This window comes from Acanthaster planci, linkage group LG11, assembly GCF_054643075.1.
Source record: "Acanthaster planci isolate LZ-2023a linkage group LG11, COTS_SCS, whole genome shotgun sequence".
NCBI lineage: Eukaryota > Metazoa > Echinodermata > Asteroidea > Valvatida > Acanthasteridae > Acanthaster > Acanthaster planci.
The window spans coordinates 4,213,114-4,235,408 of record NC_141787.1 but is presented as its reverse complement, the minus strand read 5'-3'; the positions used below and the strand labels follow the sequence as shown (position 1 = coordinate 4,235,408).

The 22,295-nt window shown below is 38.4% G+C and overlaps 1 long non-coding RNA gene across 2 annotated transcripts in view; it reads left to right on the top strand.

Annotated features, from left to right (window-relative positions):
* The window catches only part of LOC110981558 (uncharacterized), a 28,611-nt gene extending 6,531 nt beyond the window's left edge, over nt 1-22,080 (top strand). For both annotated transcript variants that reach the window (XR_015427174.1, XR_015427173.1), the window contains exon 3: nt 18,847-22,080. This is a non-coding gene — a long non-coding RNA (uncharacterized LOC110981558). The remainder of the gene's footprint in view (nt 1-18,846) is intronic.
* The last annotated feature ends 215 nt before the right edge of the window (nt 22,081-22,295 follow it).

The following is a 22,295-nucleotide window of genomic DNA, read 5'->3' as shown; positions in this document are numbered from 1 at the left end:
CCACATGGCCTCGATCGTGCATAATTGAGGCGCCGTTCTGGTACAAAATGCACATTCAACTGTTCAAAATTTGGCAAATGTACATCCTTGCAAAATCTGTATCCGAAACAACTCGTGTGTTTTGGGGGTTTATTTCTGAAGATTTGAATATTTACTCATTTCAAATTCTGCACACCAGCACGTTTTGAATATGGTCTGTAATTATTATTCTAACTTTGTACACACACGTTCTAAAGATGCATCTCTGCGATGGTTCTCCCCACCGGTATCTTCTCTATTGTTCCATAGACCTTTATCTATATTCATGCATAATGTCCGTAATGTTTCTGTTTGAAAGCAGGATACCACTATTAATATTAATAAGTGCAACGTGTTTTTGTCTGATACTTGTAATGCTATCCTATACCAACAGCAAACTATATTCCGGTAATAATCATTTGTGATATTTACATAAATCATTCGAGCAAATAAGTTGCATCATTATCATTCATCTCCCCACAGAAACACGGCCCAAAGTGTATGTTGAAATGGAGAAAAATACTGCCATCTTCACGCGTGTAGTTGTACATGATTTCAAATGCTTTTACCTTATCCCTGGCTATACACAGTTACACATGAAATATTTTCAAAGCTCATGGTTTCAAATTTCACCTATCGTCTAGACAATCAGTTCGATTTTGTTTCTATCCAAACGATACTGATAAATTACCAATTATCCCAAACTGGGCATTTTGCATTTATCATTATACACAAACACTAGCTTAATTAAGGACCCATGATCCTCCATTACAGAATAGTACATTTTCATGTCTGAGTTAATCAGAGAGTTTAGTTCCAACCATTATACAAATGCTAGTTTGGTTCCGAACGAAAACGACTGTTTTAAGAGATCTTTAGTTCCGGTAGCTACCACGGTCACTTAACTGACAAGAACGGGAGTAATTCCTGCAGTTCAAAAATTCGAAATCTGCCTATTTTCCGAACCCACCTCGTAGAGTTATGGGTACCCATCGAAAATACTTGCGAATACCGAGGGTGAATAAATTGCTTTCATTTGCCGATTTCATGCATCATAATTTTTTAAACGCTTGAATTTTTGATAGTAAACTTTGATTACGTTGAATGTTGAGAAAAAAACAGCTGACTGACAGCAACTGAAAATAGAGAGGACATCCTAGACTTGACGTTGTGCTTTATTTTAGTAGACGGAGGGCTACACCTGCCCTACATAATTATTATAAATACAGCAGGGAACTGACTTATACCTCCGTTGAAACCTTGAACAGTTTTTAGTTGGGCTGCTAAGGTGAAGCAATAGAAGGTTTTGTGCACTTTTTGATAAAGCATGAAACTTCCACAAATGGTCCTGTCTCTTACGGACTTTGATATTTGATGTGGGGACAAGTTGTATCTGGCTTCCGATGACCTCTACAGGTCAGTGAACATTTCCAACATTTTTTCTATCGGTATCGGCTTATTTTTAACAAGAATGACTCAGAATATAGTGGTATGGTACATCCGTATAACAACTCTTAGTTTGCACTGAAATTTAATCACAGTGCATTGTGTGATAATTACACCTGCCTTTTAGTGGGCCTTTTACTTTAACCAACACAGCTTTTTCACACAAGCAAAAAATACACAACATTCACGCATTTAGGGATGACCATCTCTCATTCAGAAATAGAACTGCGAAGCATTTAAAGGTCATTACATTTGACTTCTGATGATTTGGGGGGCGGGTGGGGGCAATACAATTTTTCTTGGCTGTTTTCACAACAACTCATGTACCTGTTGCTAAGGCATGGCTCAAAAAATTCTATGCAGTAGCTTCCTCTGAGCATAGTTCTTGTGAATTCCAAGTACGGCAAAAAATACAATTTGTATTCTCAACAGGCATAAAAGTGTTATTTGGGTCATGCTGGATTGTGCTTCAAATTACTTTCCTTGATTTCCTCATCTACCAAGGCGAAAGGTTAAAAAAGACGGGAAATTGGATACTCGAGTTGGCCCCAAAAACTGATTAACTTCTGTATCTTGCTCGAGATTCAGCCCACTCTGCGTCAGTATTTGGCGGATGAAAAGGTAGAAAATAGCACAAACCAGTCTCTCTTTGCGATGTTATCAGCCATAAAACACTTTTATCTGACAAGTCAATTCAAAAAGTTCGGAAAAAATTAACGGTGGCGACCATACTACACTGAGTCCACTCTGTTTAATACACACGTTGTAGTGGCATATATGATAACACCCCTTCCCAATAAACACCACACTTTTGGGGTGTGAAAGTGTTGGATACGTGAAAGTCATAATTTGATTTCCCAAAGTGCTACACAAAAAAGGGGAAGGATAAGTACAGACTGCCAATCATTGTAAACAGTGTTTTATTTCTTACTTCGTCTGGACTCTGTCAATCAATACAAAGCGGTGGTGATAAATTATACGACTTAGTCAAAGATGTTTGAAATCGCAACCACATAGAATACCAACAAAAGTGCATTATTGCCCGTAGATTTACAGAGGGCCTGCGTAGAGCGCCCTCACAGAGGACAGGGCTTTGTTCTTGTGTGATATGCTTGAGTACACACTATAGTACTTCATTGTCATCTAAATCTACATAACAAAACATGTCCTCTGTGAGGCCGCTCCATATAGACCCTCTATTTGCCAAAAGGGCTGTGTAAAGAGAATTTGACATAAAATATGCAAAGGTCACTGACCTTGTCAGAGGTCACAACTAGTCAAAGACCAGATACGAAAAATTCCTTTATAGGCCTATTGCAATACCTTTTATTGTCGAAAGAACCCTACCACTGGACCATAGTAACAAGAAACATGATTTATTGATCCAATCCAGTAGATAGTTAGAATAAAATAAAATATGAAGGTCAAAGAACTTATCAAGGTAAATGACCTTTCAAAGGTCAGCAAAGGTCAGTTATGAAAATGAAATGTGAGATTCTTCCGCATTTTAAATACCTCACATTTAGACTCGGGTAGTAAAAGGAGGTATTTCAAAATGTTAGTATGGTAAAATGGTATTTTATAACGCACGAAAAAAGTTATTGACCTATTAAAGGTCATCATGGGTCAGATATGAGATGTCTCCACATCTGTAAATTTTTACCATGGGATGAAGATCTCACATACGAAGTTTCATACTTATATCAAAAAGTGCACAATTTGGTTGTTCAGCTGCCCTACTATTTGCTTCAAGTCCTGAAAACAGTAACAACAAGCCTGAGTAGATTTTAAACCCAGTAGGCTTACATGCATGTATAGACCAGTTCACTGATAAACTTACATTTTTGCAAGCATGCACAAATGGCCGTGACATACAAACGAGTGAGGTGCAAATTGAAAGGTACAGGGACACAAATTTCAACGTCATTTTTTCTCAGGTTGTTTTCCGATTTTCTGTACGGAAACCTCTCTAAACCCTTAACTGCATACTCCCCGATCTAAGAAGGATTTATTGGAGAACAAAATAAAGACCTAAAAACTCCTTTCGTTCCAAGCGCACGAGGTCGACATAAATCAGGACTCTGTGAAGCTGTATTAGGGACTTGGTGAAAAGTTCTTTCCTGAGTTATAACTCGTACGAGTTAGCTCAAGGAGGTGAGACTTTTTTCAACAAGTCCCTAGTACAGCTTAATATGACTGTCCTGCTATAAAGGCTCAACACGAACTGTACGGTGTGTCAGGGTACCATGCAGCATCCACGCGCGACGTAAATCGCAAATCAGTGAGGTTTTCCAAACCGTGGCTACAATCGATGTTGCTTTGATTGATTTCTACTCCTTGATTTTGAAGTTCTAAGCTCAATAAAAGGTAGTGTTTTGTTTCCACAAAACTTAACTGTATATATGCCCCGTAAGAGAAAGTATTTTTATTAATATTTTCAGACACCATTATCCTACATAATCCTATGTCAACGATGAAGCCCGAAATGGCAACGATGCCGGTATTTAGGAATGAGGCTACATGTACAGCACCTAACTATAATGGTGAAAGATAACCTTAATTACTAAGTTATATATTGCATGCACTCGGAAAGGAGCCCTGTTAATTCCTCTGACCTCGTGCGCTCAGCTGGGGCGTGTTTTAGCGACTCAAACCAAGAGCTTTGGTCATTGGTTAATTAAGCGACTTGGTAGGGGCCTCTGCATCTGTGACGTCATTATTGTAACCGAGTCAGCGCCGAGTCAAAATGGCGGAAAATAAACAGATACTTTTTATCGCCCCTCAAATGATGCATGATACATTTCAAATTAAACACATTAAAAACGAGGATACAACACACAAAAGTGTACATAAAATGTTTTCATTCATTGAAGGATGGTTCTCTGTACTATTTAAATAAAAATGGGACTGGATGATAACTTGTAACCTTTGGATGCTGCAAACCCTACAGATTTTACAGATTTTGAATCTAAATCCTCACTCTTGTTGTCCAATTTTGTCCAAAATGACGCTTAAAGGGGGACTTGGTCAGTTTTTCACACACAACTGTCAATTGAGTGTTGCGTTGTTTACCACTTAGAATGACTAAAGGAACTATTTTTTTCACTGGTTTTTCACATTCCCACACACACCAACACACGCGTATAAGCTGTATGCTACAAATCAAGAACAGTATTGTAATAACATTATCAACTGCAGAACTACTTCCAAAAAGCAAAATCCAAACGCATGTTTATTATTTCTAGTTGTCCCTATGTGTCCCTCTCTGTCCTTCCTATGCCGTGATCACATGTAACAACCAACAACAGTGAGCTGTTCTGAAATCCGTTCTATTGCATGTCCTTCCAGAGCTATACAGACACGGCGCTTAGGCATAGTATCATAGAATAACAAAAACTTGATCATGCCTTGTTTCGCTGACAACTGAAGCAACAGCAAAAAAAGGAGGAGACTGATCCCCTTAGATTACCAAGATTATCTTGCAGTTGGACGTGATGATAAAATGGTAACAGCTGCACTGAGTGCAGTTGCATCACTTCGCGGAGCAGAGTCAATTTCGTATTTTTACAAGTGGCCATAAATTTTTGAATTGAAGTGAAAATGTTAAATCCGAATCGAAAGCTTCGAAGCGTGATACTGCACACAGGTGTAAACTGCTATACGAGAACGTTTTTAGTTCAGCCTTGCCCGCAACACGTGTTCAAGACGAGAGAAACGACCTGTGATAACCCAGCCACTTGCCCAAACGACTTGCAACTGCATTAATATGTCAGTTGAGTCAGGCACGAGCCCCTTCACCTTCTGCATGGATGTTAACATTTACATGTGTTACCCATTTTTTTTTTACACCGACTTTAAGTAAACACAATCAAGATCTCAGGAAAAAGCACAAATTAAACAGGGGGTTTAAAATTAAAGTGTACGATGACAATTGTTATACCTCTTCAGACGCGGATCCAAAGAGTCGAATCCCCCACCCACCCTGCTCATGTCTTGTTTGTTTGTTTTCTTTTTCTTTCTGTTTTTCTTCTTTTTTTTCTTTTTTTAGCAGCCTACTTCTAAAGGTTGCAAGCCACTCTAAAAAGTATAAACCCTGTAGAGGTCTTATTTGTGTGTTCGGTTAAGGAAAAATCAAAGAGATTGAATGGCTTCAACAACGGCCACAAATTCAGCCCCCCCCCCCCGCGAAAAAAATTCTCCCCCTCCCCTAGCAAAAAAAAAATATCGGATCCTCCCCGCTCTGTCTTAAATACTGTATTTTCGTAACCGGGCAATAACCAGGCACGTCAGTCTCACCGTTGGACATCGCATCACATCGTGAAAACATTGATGAGTCTCCACCACGCAGTCCATGCGGGACCGCTGACGAGACTATTCATTGATACCTCTGCAATTTTCACCAGGCAGTTTTGATAGTAGTAAAGTTTAATGGGGGAAGCAAACTGGCACTGTGATACAATCAGCTGTTGGGGCGCTGATGAATATTGTTCGTTTGAATTTCCTCTCTTTATATGAGATCCAAAATATAATGTCCCCTGAGGTTGAAGATTTTTCTTCAAAATTGTTTTAACACGTAAAGATATTGCTTTCGAGGTAGACACGTGCGACTAACAAACTTTATCCGATACGGCGATGCACCGAATCTGTGCCCGTGGTACAACTTTCTGTGTAGATACAAACCAAGATACTCGTCGTTTCGATTAAAATCGACACCTTCAGATCAATCAGGCAAATATTTGCCTGCTGTTGTAACACCCTCCGGGACTCCGACGGTTTTAATTCGCCTTGGGTGCGATGAGTTTCTTGGATTTAAAACATCATGTTCCACATCAAAGCAGTCCTGTATCCGTTTGGAAAATGTCACAAACGTCAAAACACGTAAAATGTCATTGCCAAAAAGTGGGCAAAATTATAGACGTCCCCAAGAGCATGATAGTCCTGAATTAGCTTATGACTCTTCTTTGATGAAATGGCTGGCGACTTTGTTTGCCATTAGGTCAAAAGCATTAGAGTGGCTTGATGCTGCTAAAAGAAATTGTTGGACTAAGATATAACGTCGAGGTGTACTAACTTCTTTTCGGGAGCATGTCCAGAGAGGGGCGGTGGGGCACGTGCCCCCGTAAAGTTGGACAAAAGAGGGAGAGAGCGGGATAGGGAACAATCCATCTCATTTAGGCATAGGGCCTAACAACCACCCCCCCATACAAAGATGCGAATCTACACCTCGTCTAAATGGCAAAGATGAAATCCAACGCTTTAATCAACCGGGGTTAAGTTGATACATCTCTACACAACTCTTTATCTGAATGATGAAATAATTTAAGTGTGACTTCCAAATACAGAATCTGCGATTACGTGTCAAAATTTGAAAGTCCAGTAGCGTACGCCATTCAAAAAGAGTTGAGCGAGGTAATCACCCAAGACTCAAGGTGGCGCTATTCATGGTAAGATTTGCACGTATGAATAGTACCTGTTTGCGCATTTACATATGCATGTCCCGTAGTAGTAGTCTGGATCCTATCTAGATCCGTTCCTATCGGTTTTTATCGTGATTTTAGCATAAATAGTTGACGTATGAGCAATATTTTGGAGTTATTACACAGCAAAATTTCTGGAAAAGATCAACGTTGATTGAAAACTGTATGGTCTTCATGATCAGCTGTCGCTCGTATATTTGACGTTTCCAAGAGACTGGGTAGCCGCATAAGAGTGAAGTGAACTTAACAGGCCGAATGGCTACCCCACCTCTTCTAAAGGTTGCGTTCAACAAGCCGTGAGAATTCGGGAAAAAAATTGGCGAATCTGACTGCCGGATAGGATGAATGACCTGAGAATTAACCAATTTTTACCACCCGATGGAAGAAGACATGCATTTACCAACATTCTCATTAAAACAAACAAACAAACACGCACACACAAAACACAAAAAATGTAGCAATATCAGGTATACTGTTCGTCTTCATAAACCCCATGGCACAAGCGCTTCAGAAGAAATAAGCTCAGCTACTTGAAAGGAATTGAACAATTATTCCTATGCACTTAGCTCTAAGTTCCAACGTGACCCCAACTCCAAAGTGACCTCAGTGCTATTTCTGTCGTCGGCACACGTTTTTACTCTAAGATGTTACAGGTTGTATATATTCAGTTCATAATTTGCCACACCATCCATGTGTGCAGAAAAATGATTTTAACGGGCACCCAAGCTGTCCTTTCTTGGCCGTCGTGTGTGACTCCACACAGGGTCATCTGCATGGATTTCGGAGATCATGTTTAAGAATTTAATGAACCGCCCAAATTTTGATTGCATTGCAATTTTGGTAACAAAAAGGATATCGGTCACAAAGGAAGCCGCTAAAAATCATTGAAGTGCAAGGGAGTATAATGAGTGCATAACTCTACAATCATGGCCTACACTCCAGTGGCACGAAGGTCTCTTTTTAGGAGATATGATGACGTCTTCTGACATGTTGTATGCATTTTGTTAGTTGGAAAAGATATATATAAAACCGGAGCCTCATTATTGGATGTAAAGACAATTATTTACTACCCGTTAAGGACAAATGAACAAGCACTAGTCAGGCCATACATGTATCTTCAGGCAGGCAACTTATAGGTGAATCGCTATACATTCTCTACAAAAAAATCACAAGCGGATTGGGAGAAGAAAAACACTAAAGTCTTTTACCAGACACCCCCCCCCATCCACCCACAAAGGATGGGGAGTGCAATCGGGCCGAAGCGCCCAAGAGGGGCAATTTTTTAGTTTTAGAAAATAATGAGAGAAATGTAATGCGGGGACTTTTCACTTTCTCTCCTTCGTGTAAAAGCCCCCAAATTCAGCCTCACCCCCTAGAAAGGCCATTATAGGATACAAATACAAACTTCCTGATTTTGCCCACCCCCGAAAGATATTTGGCCCCTCGAAAAATTGGTTCTTAAACCAACCTGATCAAGACGGCACAAAGAACTACTCAACCAACCTACCGTGGATCAGAGCACTATCTCTAGGATCAATTTACAGAGAACTGTGAAACTAACTTTTGATAACAAGTCGTAAGTAACATACGCTACATACAAGCGAAAGGAGATGGCGAATACATGTGTGGAACGGTGGGAAAACATAGACTGGCAACAGGTCCACGAATGGCTACTTTTGCAGTAATGGTAACTTACCAACACGACTGACGAGTTATTTCCACGGCCTCGTTCATGGACACTCAGCATCTCTTTACTTCCGCAAGAAACTGTGCAGATTGAGTAGCACGTTTGCTGCATGTAGGCCTATGCAGCGGCAACAACATTACCAACACTAGTTTTTCATTACATGAGCAGCAATAATTTTATCACTGGCAATTCTATGTATCTCTGTGTAAGCTACCGAAATAGTTTGTCCCATATCTATAGGTATTTCAAGACATATTTATGAATACTTCAGCTTTAGTCTGAGAATCTGGGCCATTCCGATTGGTCGAAGGCAATTCTGGTTTCGTTTCCAGCAGCGCTAAAATGGTGACAAAAAGAAGAGTGTCAGACCAAGAAAACCAGCTTGACGAACTCGTAATTGGTGGAAAAAATGAGGAAACAGCCAACTGAAGGTCGACGAAAACATGAGTTTCGAGTTCAAAAGGGTAGATTCAAAGAAGGAAATTTTTCCAACATACAAAATGTGATTCGGGTTCCAAGACTACGATTTTCGTGAGGTAGCTACTTAGTACAGTTTAAGCATCTGCAATGAAAAGATGCAAGCACACGCTTTACCGTTGAGAGCTTAAACTAATCTGTTGAGGTTTCTTCGAGAAATTCGTTACTAACAGAATTTTAAGGACAGGTATAATGTGGCAAGGGGGACAAGGTATCCTGCCGTGCAGTGAATGAGTTGCTTCACAAAAAAACGTATTGTAATCGAGCATTTTAAGAAATTCTGTGTATATTTGCTTGATCGATATTAGTGGGGTATGTCAGTCAGGTTGTGATGTTAAACATGTTAACGATGCTTCCGTGTCGATAGGATATTTCAGTTTGCCATTGGTGGCCAGTATCTCCATATCTAATTATACTTAATTTTCTCAGTGCTATACTGACTGCAAACTCAACAGTATATCAATTTCAATCACTTCAATACTCGAAAGGGGCTGCATTGCGTTATCAAATTAGTTGTACACAATACAACTAGAGCTTTTGCACAATCGAATAATTTGATATTCTCCCACTCTGAATATTATTTTTATGTAAAATCACATTATATTCATGAATAATCATTCAGTACATCGCACGATATTGTGATGAGGTGTCATCATCAAGAGATATCAAATATTAAACACTTCTATTTATTCTGACTGACCATAAGCACTGAAAATGTCACACAAAGTGTCTTTGCATTACTCCTGCATAGAAAATTGTTTTCTTGTCATGGTAAATGGGGTAGCGCCCTCTTACACTTTAAAACTTGAAGCTGAAAAGTTCTCCTGTAAGTCGTTTGGGGGGCCATGTCTTGGTTAGTGAAGCTCTCACTATTGCGTTATTTACGCCTTACGGCATAACCAACTCGTACGTATGAATGCCAAGTTTTCTCTAAGTCGTGAATGATACAAATGAAATGTCCAATGATCATACATGATTATAACAATATCATATAAGAATGGTTCACGGTTATCGTGTGCATTTGCAAAGAGCTTGTGTCTATAAAATACTGGTTCTATTAGAGCTTATGAAATTACTAGATTTTTTTTCTTCAATTTTTGTCGAGTCATCTGCACACTACCTGATAAACTGAGCAACAGGTTTAGTTGAGGTGATTACTGGGAATCACTTAGGTGTCTGCAGAAAGGCCTTTGGATAAATCATGAAATTAATTTCAAGCGTAAAGGGATCTGGAAATGGTATGGAAGAGGAGTAGCCTCATACTTTAACAAATAACAGCTTTCTTTTTTTGTCACATTGTTCACAAGTAACTCAGTGTGTCGAACAAAATTTTTTTAAGTTTGCTCGAATACTTGTGAAATTAAAAGCAAGGCTGGGGTTCTGTAGACGATGGTGTTTACCCTACTGTCATTGTTTGATCGAAAGGAGTTTGAGTAGTTCAAGTACAGATAGTACTTAGGCTAGGCTTTGTTTCACCGGTTCCCATCTGGTTCAGTTTCACATGATGTGAAATATCATAGACTTACCAAAAAGCTCTAATTTCGACAATAAAAAGATGAATTATGCCTAGAGGCTTGTATAATACTATTTTTCTTCACAACGCTGTGAGTGAGTTTGGTGAAAGGGGCAAGAAGTTGGCGCTTGCCCAATACCGGCATCTAACAGATGGCCAGGGCGTCTGACGGTTGGCGAGCAGTGGGAAAATCGGCAGGATTGCGCTGGGAATTTCTGATACAAAAAGACATTCCGATTGCTGTTGACTAGTCGCCGTCACCTTCCAGATGGTTGCAGAACGGTTGCTTTCATTTGAATTTAGCGGCAACGCTGTAGTTCCCACACGATGCGCGACGACGGTTGGCGTCCCTGGGTGTCGGCCCATCGCTTGAGAGCCTCAAACGCACGCACTCGTCAAGCGTCCGGCCTTCCCCTGCCCCCCAAAACGGACTTCAAACTAAGGCTTTTATGACTTAGTGCAAAAACACCCTTTCAAACTCAAAGTCTGTTCACGTGCCTAGAGTTTTGTGACATTTTTGTCACTTTTTTGACAAAACAATTATACCTCCAGCAACGATGACGAAATATGGCACATGGAAGAGCGTCACTTTTCGTCATTCACTCATATACAGTCAAGTATACGAAGTATGCGAGATGTAACTTACTGTCAAACTCGCAAATAAATATTCCAGTGGACAATACGGCATTTTTCAGTTTATGAGTGATACTTCTTAGAAAATTGACCAAATGTAAAAGGGCAAGGAAAATTTATTCTAAGTTTTATATTACATGTAAAACGTTTGAAGTTAATTCAGTAACTATTACTCACTCGTCAAGTAATTTGCTTCGTCTCTGTTAGTGACTGGTTTCTGTGAAAGAAACATACCCTTTTTAAAGACGATTTCGGTCACTGAGAATAGTTACGATAAAGAGAGGAGCTACTTGTTCCAACATAAATTGTACGTCATAATATTCAAAAGAAGAGGTTGTACAGGTGAACCTCTTTTGCACCAGTGCTTTAATCCTTTTTATACGGATTTTTAAAATAATATTCCAAAAGGCAAGAAATAATCCAATTAATAATTGAATACAGGGTGACTGAATGCAATCCGTTGACAAAACCAGACACAGGGTTAACCAGGATGTACGTCACGTGCGGTATAATACACAATAAATCAACTTTATTCGTTCGTTTCAGTCCAAATTGAACCATGACAGAAGAGTTACGCCCATTGCGTAATGGCCTCACGATTATCAAATTCACACCTTGCTTTGATGGATTTATTTATGTGCTTGACAAAATCACACCCACAGTCAAAAAGCGATCGGCGATTCCAAACCAAGCGCTTTGTTAGTACCTAAATTACCCTCCCCCCCAAAAAAACATTAACATTACAGTGAAGTTGGTACCGGTAACTCATCATTAAATCTGTGCTCTCGATCATACAGCCACTTGTACTATAGGCTTTTACTTTAGGTTTTTGCTGTAGATTTTCCCAATTCTAATATTCAAATTTGTCCCAAAACAAATTCCACTTGCTATGGGAAAAATGTATTTATACTTCTTTGCGTTCAATTTCAAAGTTAAGTCGCCACATATGAACACGATGTAGAGAAAAATTGTCATTAAAATTTTAATTTGTCAAAGCTGTTCATGAATGACAGAATTTTAGAGATCAAATTTGTGTTGTATCAATCAGTATAATGCTTTTGGAAAATAACTTAGTCTTGTGTGTACTTTAGTTCTTCCCTGTGTCCTCAATTTGGCTCAGGGGATCAACAACAAAAGCTAACGTATATGTACGTAAAAACTAATACTAAGACCCTAAGATTGAAACCATATAAATGGAGCGACACTTGCATGAAGACAAACAAACAAATTTGGGAGACCCTTATCTTCCTCCTGTTATCGTTGTGTGCACATAGAATGGGTCGAGCATGAATTCTGTGTAGACGAGACAAATTAAACGTTCCTCGCCGAAGATGCGTGTTTGTGAATATGATTAAAAAGCAGTTGAAATTGTTTGACAGATGACAAAATTAAACTTTCTAAGTGCATAAAATCTATGCTATTGGACGTATTTGAAAATACAAATCTGTGTTTTTCAATGAAAAATGTTTTTAAATAGCCAGAAACCTATATTGTTAAGGAGCATTTAGGTGTTACATCTTGTTCATTGTAAAGAACAAAAAAGAGTATGTTATAAGATTATCAAACATGGTTGGGGCCATTTACCGTTGTATAAGCGGAAATATATTCTTAAATCAAGTACAACTTTCATGGAAAGTTTGAAACAAAAGGGAGCTTTCTAAGTAGCAAATACGCTGTCGGATGGAACTAAGCGTAATGGCCAGGAATGAGGCTTTGCTGGGATTAGTGTCGTTGGTGGCGCTATTGAATAGTACTAAGAGCTCCCATGTAACTTATACCTGCCACGTTGGGAAATGATTCCTTGCTAATCTACTCCATGTTTGAGCCATTAATGATAAATGTGAGTAATGTTTACTAACTGTTCCTACACAACGGTTTGGCATCATCCCGCTGGAATCACTCCAACAAAATTTAATATATTTATTAGATTAGCCAGTCTGGTTTGTCAGCTGGCATTACTATCTTTTGCCTCCATCTTCACAACAAAACCAAAAAGTAAAAATAAACATTCTGATATGTTAACCCCAAAGTACAAACTGGTAGTTTTACAGCACGTGGCCAACAAGACAACCTAAAATGTATGGCATCCTCCTGTTTACACCTCTGACCGCCAAGTCCAATGTAGACCACTGCAAACCACCGCTTTGTTTCATTATTTTTACTGTATAAATTTATTTCCATGGCATTTAATATTTAAAATGTGTTAAAATTTAATAGCAAGGCTAGGCAAGACAGATGACGATTCCTTCAGCAGATATGCTTTTATACTTATATCTTGCTCGCTTGCTGAAATTCCTTTGCATTCGTTCAGGCGCGCACCCGGGGTATTGTTGACCCATTGCAAAAAAAAAACTCCCGTTTAACCCATTTTTCATTGTCCCGAGTTTTCTGTATCAACCTCTCGATTTGCTTTTTAAAAGATGTCCATCGAGTTGTAATCTGCCACTCCGCACCCCATTGGGAATTCTGTATTCATATAAAAATCCTAAAAAAAAAAAAAGTAAGAACAAAAAATGCTCCCAGGCTTTTGTATTTCAAACCACAAAAAAAGTAAAATGGAGCACATTGGAATGACCGGTTCTGAATAGAATACTGAACTTTTATTTACTGCTGATATTCAGAAGAACAACTCATATCTATAGGACTACTTCAGTTTCATGGGCAATTTAATCCCGTGGTATCCTTGTCCTTGATATCATTAATCTACAATTATACACATATAATTTTCAACTCTGTGGCTAAAATTTCTTCATTTATTTCCTTACTGGTGAACATTATGGTCCCCAATCTCACGAGTTCTACTTTGTACTTTCTTTATGAATACTTAAAATCATCAATTTAGGAGTGCATCCATCAAGTGTTTTCATTATACACCATTTGATGCAAATGGTAAGAAGGGACATAGTACCAAAGACAGAATGAGCGCAGGACTCAAAACCTCAACCCCATTATTTCCAACCTTCGCCATTTCCCCTACTGGGGAAGCCGGCAATAGATAATATTTGCCCTTTCCTATCTTAGCTTGTGGCCTGTTGAAAAAAATCACTTGTGTTTACTGCTGGGTACAGATCTTCTTATGAGGGTTCACTCCTTGATCACTCTGAAACACAAATCGCTTTGTACTTTTTCTGCCACCGGGAGAGTACTTTAAGTTGGTGAGGGTGTTTGTTCTTTTCTTTTGTTTTGTTTGTTTGATTGTTTTCGGCTTAACTTCCTGGGGCATATCTGCTTTCTTGGTTTTGTTTGTTTTTTTTTTCAAAATGAAAACATAAAATTCAATACAGGACGTCCATTTAAAAAATGGCAAAACAAGCTCAAAAAGCTTATCTTATTTAGGGTTTTTCACCAGTAGTTGTATCGTAGATTTCTCTTAATGTGAAACACGCATTCAATGATTTGGGAATAGAGAAAGAAAGAATTGTAAATAATGCTCTACGCATTTTATCTCAATTCTTGCCATTTTTCTCTCTAAATGTGGTTTCAGCAGACTAAGCATTCTCATAAAAGGAAAGTTTCTAAAGTTTATTTCACTCCATGTGAGAGGTACATTTTAATTGAAAAAAGTGGTTCTCGTAAAAGCCTTCGACTCTTTTTGACACCGCAGTATTACGCCAAAAACTATTTACACTTACGAAGTGAGAATTACATAACATTGAGAAGCTTTCTGTATTTGAGTATAATGTCTTCAACAATACAGTTCTGCATATTGTATGTGATATATACGTTGCCCCGATAAGGAAATCACAAGTTATGATTTGACATGTAAACATTCTGCGTATCCCTATTTACATTTTATTGGACGGTAAATGTACGATTTTTTTTCAAACGTGGGCCTCATCCCCCAAATAGGGAATAGTTTGGATTGTTTCTTGTGATGTACTCTTCTTAATCGTCTGTTTTAAATACCTAGTGGAAAGCAAAGTTCTTAATTTTATCGCGCAAAGCAATACCTTTTTAATGCAATGGCTCCGCTCACATATTTAGGTGATCCTGAGAATTTCTCCGACTGTACCCAAACTATGCATAGGCCCCTACAAAGCCAGTGACAATAATCAACTGCATGGAGCAATTCAAGGAAAGTGCTTTTTGGATTATAAAAAGCAAGATACTGCAGCCATGTAATACCTAGCACCTATGACCTCGATTTCCTCACCATAAAGAACTCTCTTATCCACTGCGAATATTAGCAATCAAACGCCTCAACTTGCACGATGCGTCGACTACGTTCGGACAAGAGGTCAACGATGCAGAGATTTTTGGTCTTCCACAACTAAAATCCTGTTTCTGTGCGACGAGGCGGCGGCCCTGTCAACGAAAGGGACCGTCTAAAAGAGTTCACCGAATTCTACCCACTGCGAAAAGGTCCACAGAGTTTTTACTTTAAAAGAAGGAGGTATGGACAGACTTTGATTTTCCGTCCGGCAGTTGTCAGTTGACCATGTCTCATCATAGGCATACTGTAAACCACGTGCTTGAGTAAAGTTTCGAGTGCATTCCATACATTTTGGACATGAGTTTAAACCATGTGTTTAAATTGTCAGTGGGGTGTACATGGGAGGAGTTTAGTTTTGCACAAAGAAAAGAAAAGAAACCTATAATGATAACCTCTTTGCAACAGTCATGTGAAATCAAGGGAAAAAAAGTGGTCGATAAAAGTGTGAAACAAGGAAGTGAAGTACCCTATATGTAATTTTAAAGCGAATTGAAAGTTACCAATGGATATTGCAATGAATATTTATATGTCTCTCAGACATTGTCCTGGCTTCTTATACTAATATGTCCAGCATCTTCCCCTACCTTCGCCTTGAAATTGAAGCTGCAAATGCTGCAAGTACGAAGGGGGGGATGTAACTTCATATTGGCGAATGGACTACAGATTTCAATGCATAACAATTATTCATCATTTTTTTTCTCGACAGAAGTACAAACCTAAAATTGTATTTGCACTGTAGCTACATGAAGCTTGATTATTAAAAGCTGAAATCCACTCAACTACTCTGAGCTTTTCTGTATATGTCTTTCCTTCCAAATAGCGAATCAATCCGTTTTGAAAAGGGGGGGCATAGCCCTGATCAGAACAAATGCGAGTGTGAAGCGCGAAGCCTGAGCGACGTGGGGTGCAGGCCAGCTAGAGTATAGATGCTATGTGGTGTGATCTAAGACAATTTCTGGCTACTTTAGCCAGTTTTTAAACAACTCTTTTGCAAAGTATACATTTTCTTTTAGGTTTTGGAAAAAATCTCCCACTTGGAAAAGTGCTGGGGGACATGTCCCCCGTCCCCACCGATTACGCCCATGTAGTTCCAACACAAACTTACGTTAAGGGCCCACATCTCTTGCCTGAGTAGGGTGTTTGTGTGAACCAAATAAATTCTCGTAATATGGCAAACTCAGTAAAAAGGTACTTAATAATCACTTAAGCAAATGTGTCACAATATTCCAGTGTAACCAGTAAATTGCAGCCATTTCTGGAAGTTTATTAGTGCCATGCTTTTGACATTTGACAGATTCGTTTTTCTTCAGAATTTTGCAGAGAAAATTAACCCTATAGGTGTGCAATATTGCGAAAATAACGGAGATGGGTCTAGAGTTTATAAATGACCAGTTATACAAGATGGGATTGTGTAAGATCAAGTGTCATAGTAATACTTGTTCATTGCATTTTGCGTCTGATTTAATGTGCATTCCTTCGCAGCGGAACGCCTATGGTAAATAGAACCCGCACCGATTCGACTTGACCAATAAAGTTTTAGAGAATTTGTCCCGCCGAACGATTTTTTTCAGCCCTCGTAAAAATCCCCGATCGCCATAGGTTGCTCAGGACGCGATCGAGTGGTGCGTCTGTAGTTGCCACGGGCTTACGTAACTTCCACCCGGCCATGGTTATTGTTAAACTAAATTTGCGTTTTGTTTGTATTTTCAACCAGCGTTTTCGTTCCTGTATCGCTTTGTTTATATTCATAAGTTTTGGGTAGAGTAGATTTTGATCTTGGAATCAGTGTCTGTGTGAGGGAGAACGATTTTGATCTCCAAGGCGGTAACATAGAATGTTTCAGCTGAGAATTTTTGCAAGTGACCGGTAGGAAATTTCCTGATTTCTCTGAAGCAGCAGATGACGATTGGCCGGAAAAAATCCAGTCCCAGTATGATCGGATCGTCAGACCTAGCTATTACAAAGCTAGTACGATCCTTCCGAATCCGGTCCCAGAATTTTGCAACATTCAGCAAAGACATCGTTAAGTAATGTTACCTGAAATAACCGTAAGTTGAATATTTTATTTTCTAAGAGATTGTTGTCAAAATGTAATTTGCTTGAATTAAAAACACCCTGTGTTAATTACATGTATTGGGTACAGACTGACCATACATGAGCATGATTTGCAGATCAGTATGAGATTTTCTTGATGTGTGACAATTGCGAGCGTGATACATGGTGTTTCAAACGCAATGCAGTTTTGAGTAATTTCTGACAGTTACAGACAGTGACAGTTCTGACAATTACAGTAGTAGACATGAAACTTGCACATGACAATATTGAATTATTTGTATAGATGGGCGTAACCTTTGGCATTTGAGAATTCCTTTTACACCCACTCTAAGTGTACGTACAATAGTTCCGGGTAGCCTAACACTTGGAGTCAAGCTTTCCTTGAGAGAAGACTACGCCGGACTCAGTAACCTGGCTGGAACGCCATGGAACCGGCCGAACGCACTGAGGGTAATCTCATGTCAGGAACTTATTTCATCAACATAACGAAGTTACCAATTTTCAATAATTAAGTACATAGCCCTCTCGGAAATCTAGTAGACGAGTAAAGTACCTGTAGTAAGTCATAGGACAATTATTTCAAATTTAAGGGCCCATTATACTGATTATTCGTTTAACATCAGCATCATTGTAAATAGTGTACATATTCTGGAATTGTAAATATACAAGCCCAAATTGTACAAACTGGTTCCAAGTCATTTTTTTCCATGTGTCGGAAGTATCTTTACCTGGAGTCATCACTAACATAATGATCCAACTTTCAGTTTAGAGAAGTGGTGACATCAAGTTCCAATGAATAATAGTTCATTGGTATCCGAAGTGGAGAACGATTACTTCATCTGGAATTCTGAGTGAGAACCGTAGTTAGTTAACGCACGTCTGGTCTACCGAGTTGGCATTGCTGAGCGTCGTGACACGTAATCGCTCGACCGATCTGTGCTGAGCTGATTTTGAGTGGTCGGGGAACACTGACTCATTAGTGGATCCTGGGGGCCAAACAAAGTCCTGCCCCCCCCAAAAAAATAGGCAGATTTTGCATTGTTTTCCTCTTAAATGAGAGGACTAATGACCTTAAAGACCGCATTTAAAAATGTCAAATTGTTTGCCACTCAAAAAGGAATAAATTTTGGAGGCTGTAAAATTGGGTTCTGGGTCCTTCCTGGACAAAAGTTGGTTTTGATAGAATATGACTGTCGTCAGAACTGAAATAAATGTCTTTATAACCCTCTACATGCTCTCTTTACCGCCCTTGTATTTCCTGACTATTAAGACAGCATTTTCTCGTAGTTTTTAAATCCTGAGTATCCTGCTTGTAACTCTATTGCAGGTTTGTGGCTTACTCCTATGAGATATCCTCAGGACCGGAGGATTTGCAAGAGTCCAAGCGAGAAGTTGTGCTAAAGGGCAGACCTTTCAGGAGGTTGAGGACAGTTGAGCCACCAATAGTGCGGCTTGTATCCAGACATTAATATGGGCAGAAAAGAAGACTGGGTGCATAGCGTGGCGTCGCGTATTGTGTGGTAAGCGATTACAAGAAGCGAACTAAAGCAGACCTTCAAGTGAATCCAACCCCCCCCCCTTCATGTTTTGGTTTAACTTAAAGAGAATTTTTTTGCCGAAGTAAAATTTGAGATAGTCCAAAATTAATATATAAATCACAAATTATTGACTATTCGACCCGAGTAAATTCGTCCAATGAGATTATGAAATTAAACTATGATCACTGAATTTAAACATGATTCTTTCAAAGCAACTTTAAACAAATGACTATTTTTTTACAAATTAGTGTATTCATCCTATTCCAAAGGAATACGGTGAAAGTATTAAACTGAGTACTTTCGATAGGAGGGAATGGCCTTTGGGTTTGTTTCTGCTTGAGTGAAAGATTTCTCAACTTTGCAGCTCTTTTTTGCCTAGTAAAGTGCTGAAGTTGTTTGAAATTTAACAAATCCTTTATACACAAAGTTTATTCAACCTCACCTGTATCGACACAAAACCCACTATCACAGTGTGCGTTTTGTCAACTAACAAAATCATTCCTGCTTTTCAAAATAGTTATATTGTTAATGTAATGGTGTAGTACTTCATCAATGAAACATAAAGCTACAAAATTATCCTGCGGTTAATAGGTGCTTTATAATGAATAGAAGTTGACGCCGCACTCATGGCAAATTCTTCCAATGAATTGGGGCAATATAATATAACAGTTTTTATGACTTTTCACCAACGTGGGGTAAACAAGAGTTTGTTTAATCATTCTCATAAAACCCTTTGATGTGCCTCTTGTTTTTCAAACCTGGTGTAATGTAATTTCTGCAGCTGAATATATGCACGTAACGGTATCTATTAGTGGGCTTCATTGGCCTGTTTGACCTGCTTAGCCGCACAGTCTGCGCGATTACGTCTGGGGTTATAGAGGTGAAACTTCCATAGATGGCAGAGTGCAGAATTTGAGTGCAGAGTGCTAGAAATTAAAATGTGAAATCTGAGCGCTCATTGAAGGAAAAATTTGGCCGAAATGGATAATAAATGCAACATTGGGATGGGACTAATACATTATCAATAGAAAATGGGGAGAGTGTGGAAAGACCGTGAATAGCACAATGAATCATTCTGACACGTGCGGTGTTTGTTGCTAACTTCACCAAACGATCTTATTGAGACACATTCTATACCTACTTGATTAACTTCATTCGATGAATAACAAAACTGTATTTCTACGGAACATCTTCGAGTAAAGATGGATCAAATTCGCCTATATTTATTACAGAAACAAATATTGTCCTTCGGTTGATTAAACACCCAGACCAAAAAATCCACTAAAACATTTAAACAGGTACATGTAGTACACAACATAGTCCTAAAACTTCACACATCAATAATTTAAAAACCATATAAAATTAATATGCATATTAAACACCTTTCGAAGTAAGTAGATTTTCAGTTAAGATTTGAATCAACAATATTTTGTTGCATGAGCAGTAATAAATGATCTGTCTCAACTTTGCTTTTTTTGATGAGGGTATGTACACATATACATTTGATCTGAAAACCGGAGAGAGTACCGCAGTTGGTTGACGTTATTGAAAAATATCCACAAAAATTAATAACCAGGGCAAAGTTTTATGCAATTATTTGAATACGATCAACATAATTTGGAACTGAATTTGATAGATAATTGGTAACAGTGCCTTTGATGCAAACATGGAGTAATGAGGCAATATGTTATGTACCAATATTTGGGTTGGTTGCAAATTGAGTTTACAACTGTGTTTCGAACACGATAAAGTCGGCCAAGAGGACACTGAACGATTCTGCACAATAAACTAAACAACTGAAAGATTGCCTGTAATGAATTCAAACACACGTTTTCCTGATTTGGATCAACAGCCCTTAAACTATTTTGACACTTCCTAATAAATGTTACTGGTGGGCTCAAACTTCTTTAAACCGGTAAAACAGGAGCTTCCAATACAATGGGAAAATGCCCAGTTTGTTGTGACAAGTTAACTAACCTAGAAATCACCAGCAAAAGTATGTTGACGCACTGCTTAAACAAAACAGTAAGTATTATTACATTATTACTATTATTATTATTATTATCACTTATATTTATCCACGATGGCTTATTCACCAAAAGTTTTCTTCCATAAGGCCCTGTCATCAACTAAAAAGGAAATTATACTTAAGATATTAAAATATAAGAAAACATTTAAGGAATAAAAATAAAGTACATGTAATAAATTTCTGAAAGTGTATAAAACAGAAAATACATAAAACGGAAATATATAAAACAGAAAATAAAACTGTGATAAAAAAAATTTATACCTTAAGCCAGCAACTAAAACAGAAGACAACTGATCACAGAAGACAGAATAAAATCTATATACAAAAAACATGCCGTAAAGAAATTAATCAAAAGTAAAAAAACATAGAATATGCATAACATAAACAAGATAAAAATTACATGAGGAACACTTTCAGGGATACTTTAAATCTAAAAACAGAATTTGAGGGTCTAACTGACTGATCTAGCTTGTTCCATTCGTAAATTCCAGTGACAAACAGGCTATTCCTCAAACGTTCAGTTTTACATCTTGGTGCAACAAGTGAATTCATAGCATGTCTGGTGTTGTAGTTGTGAACCTGGTTAGCTTGGGTAAAATCAGGAGTCAAATAGGCCGGAGCCAAATGTAAAAATATTTGTACAAATTAGTACAAATTAGTAATGGTAATTATTAGTACAGCCCGATTATATTGAAAGCGTTTGCTCAAAGGTTTCCATTTTAACTCACGAAAAAGGTCGGCGGACAAAGAATCATAATTCTTGTTTAATCAAGATTATTCTTGCTGCACGCTTTTGAAGCTTTTCAAGTCTGTTAGTGTGCATACGAAATCTATCTGACCATACCTGTGAAGAATAAGCAAAATGGGGCTGAATAAACGAGTTATAGAGTAGGGTCCAGCATTCACAGGGAACATGGTTTAGCCCTTCGAAGCATGCCTAATTTAGATTGCACAGTTTTAGTAATTTTATCCACCTGTTGGGTCCAAAGACAAGTAACCTGAACATACATGTCAATAATTCCATCACTCACAGAATAAGGCAAGCTATAGATAGAAAACAATAATGGGCCCAAAATAGATCCCTGTGGGACTCTTGTTCTAACAACCAAAGTATTTGAGGTTGTACCTTTGAAACAAAACTGTATTTCTACGGAACATCTTCGAGTAAAGATGGATCAAATTCGCCTATATTTATTACAGAAACAAATA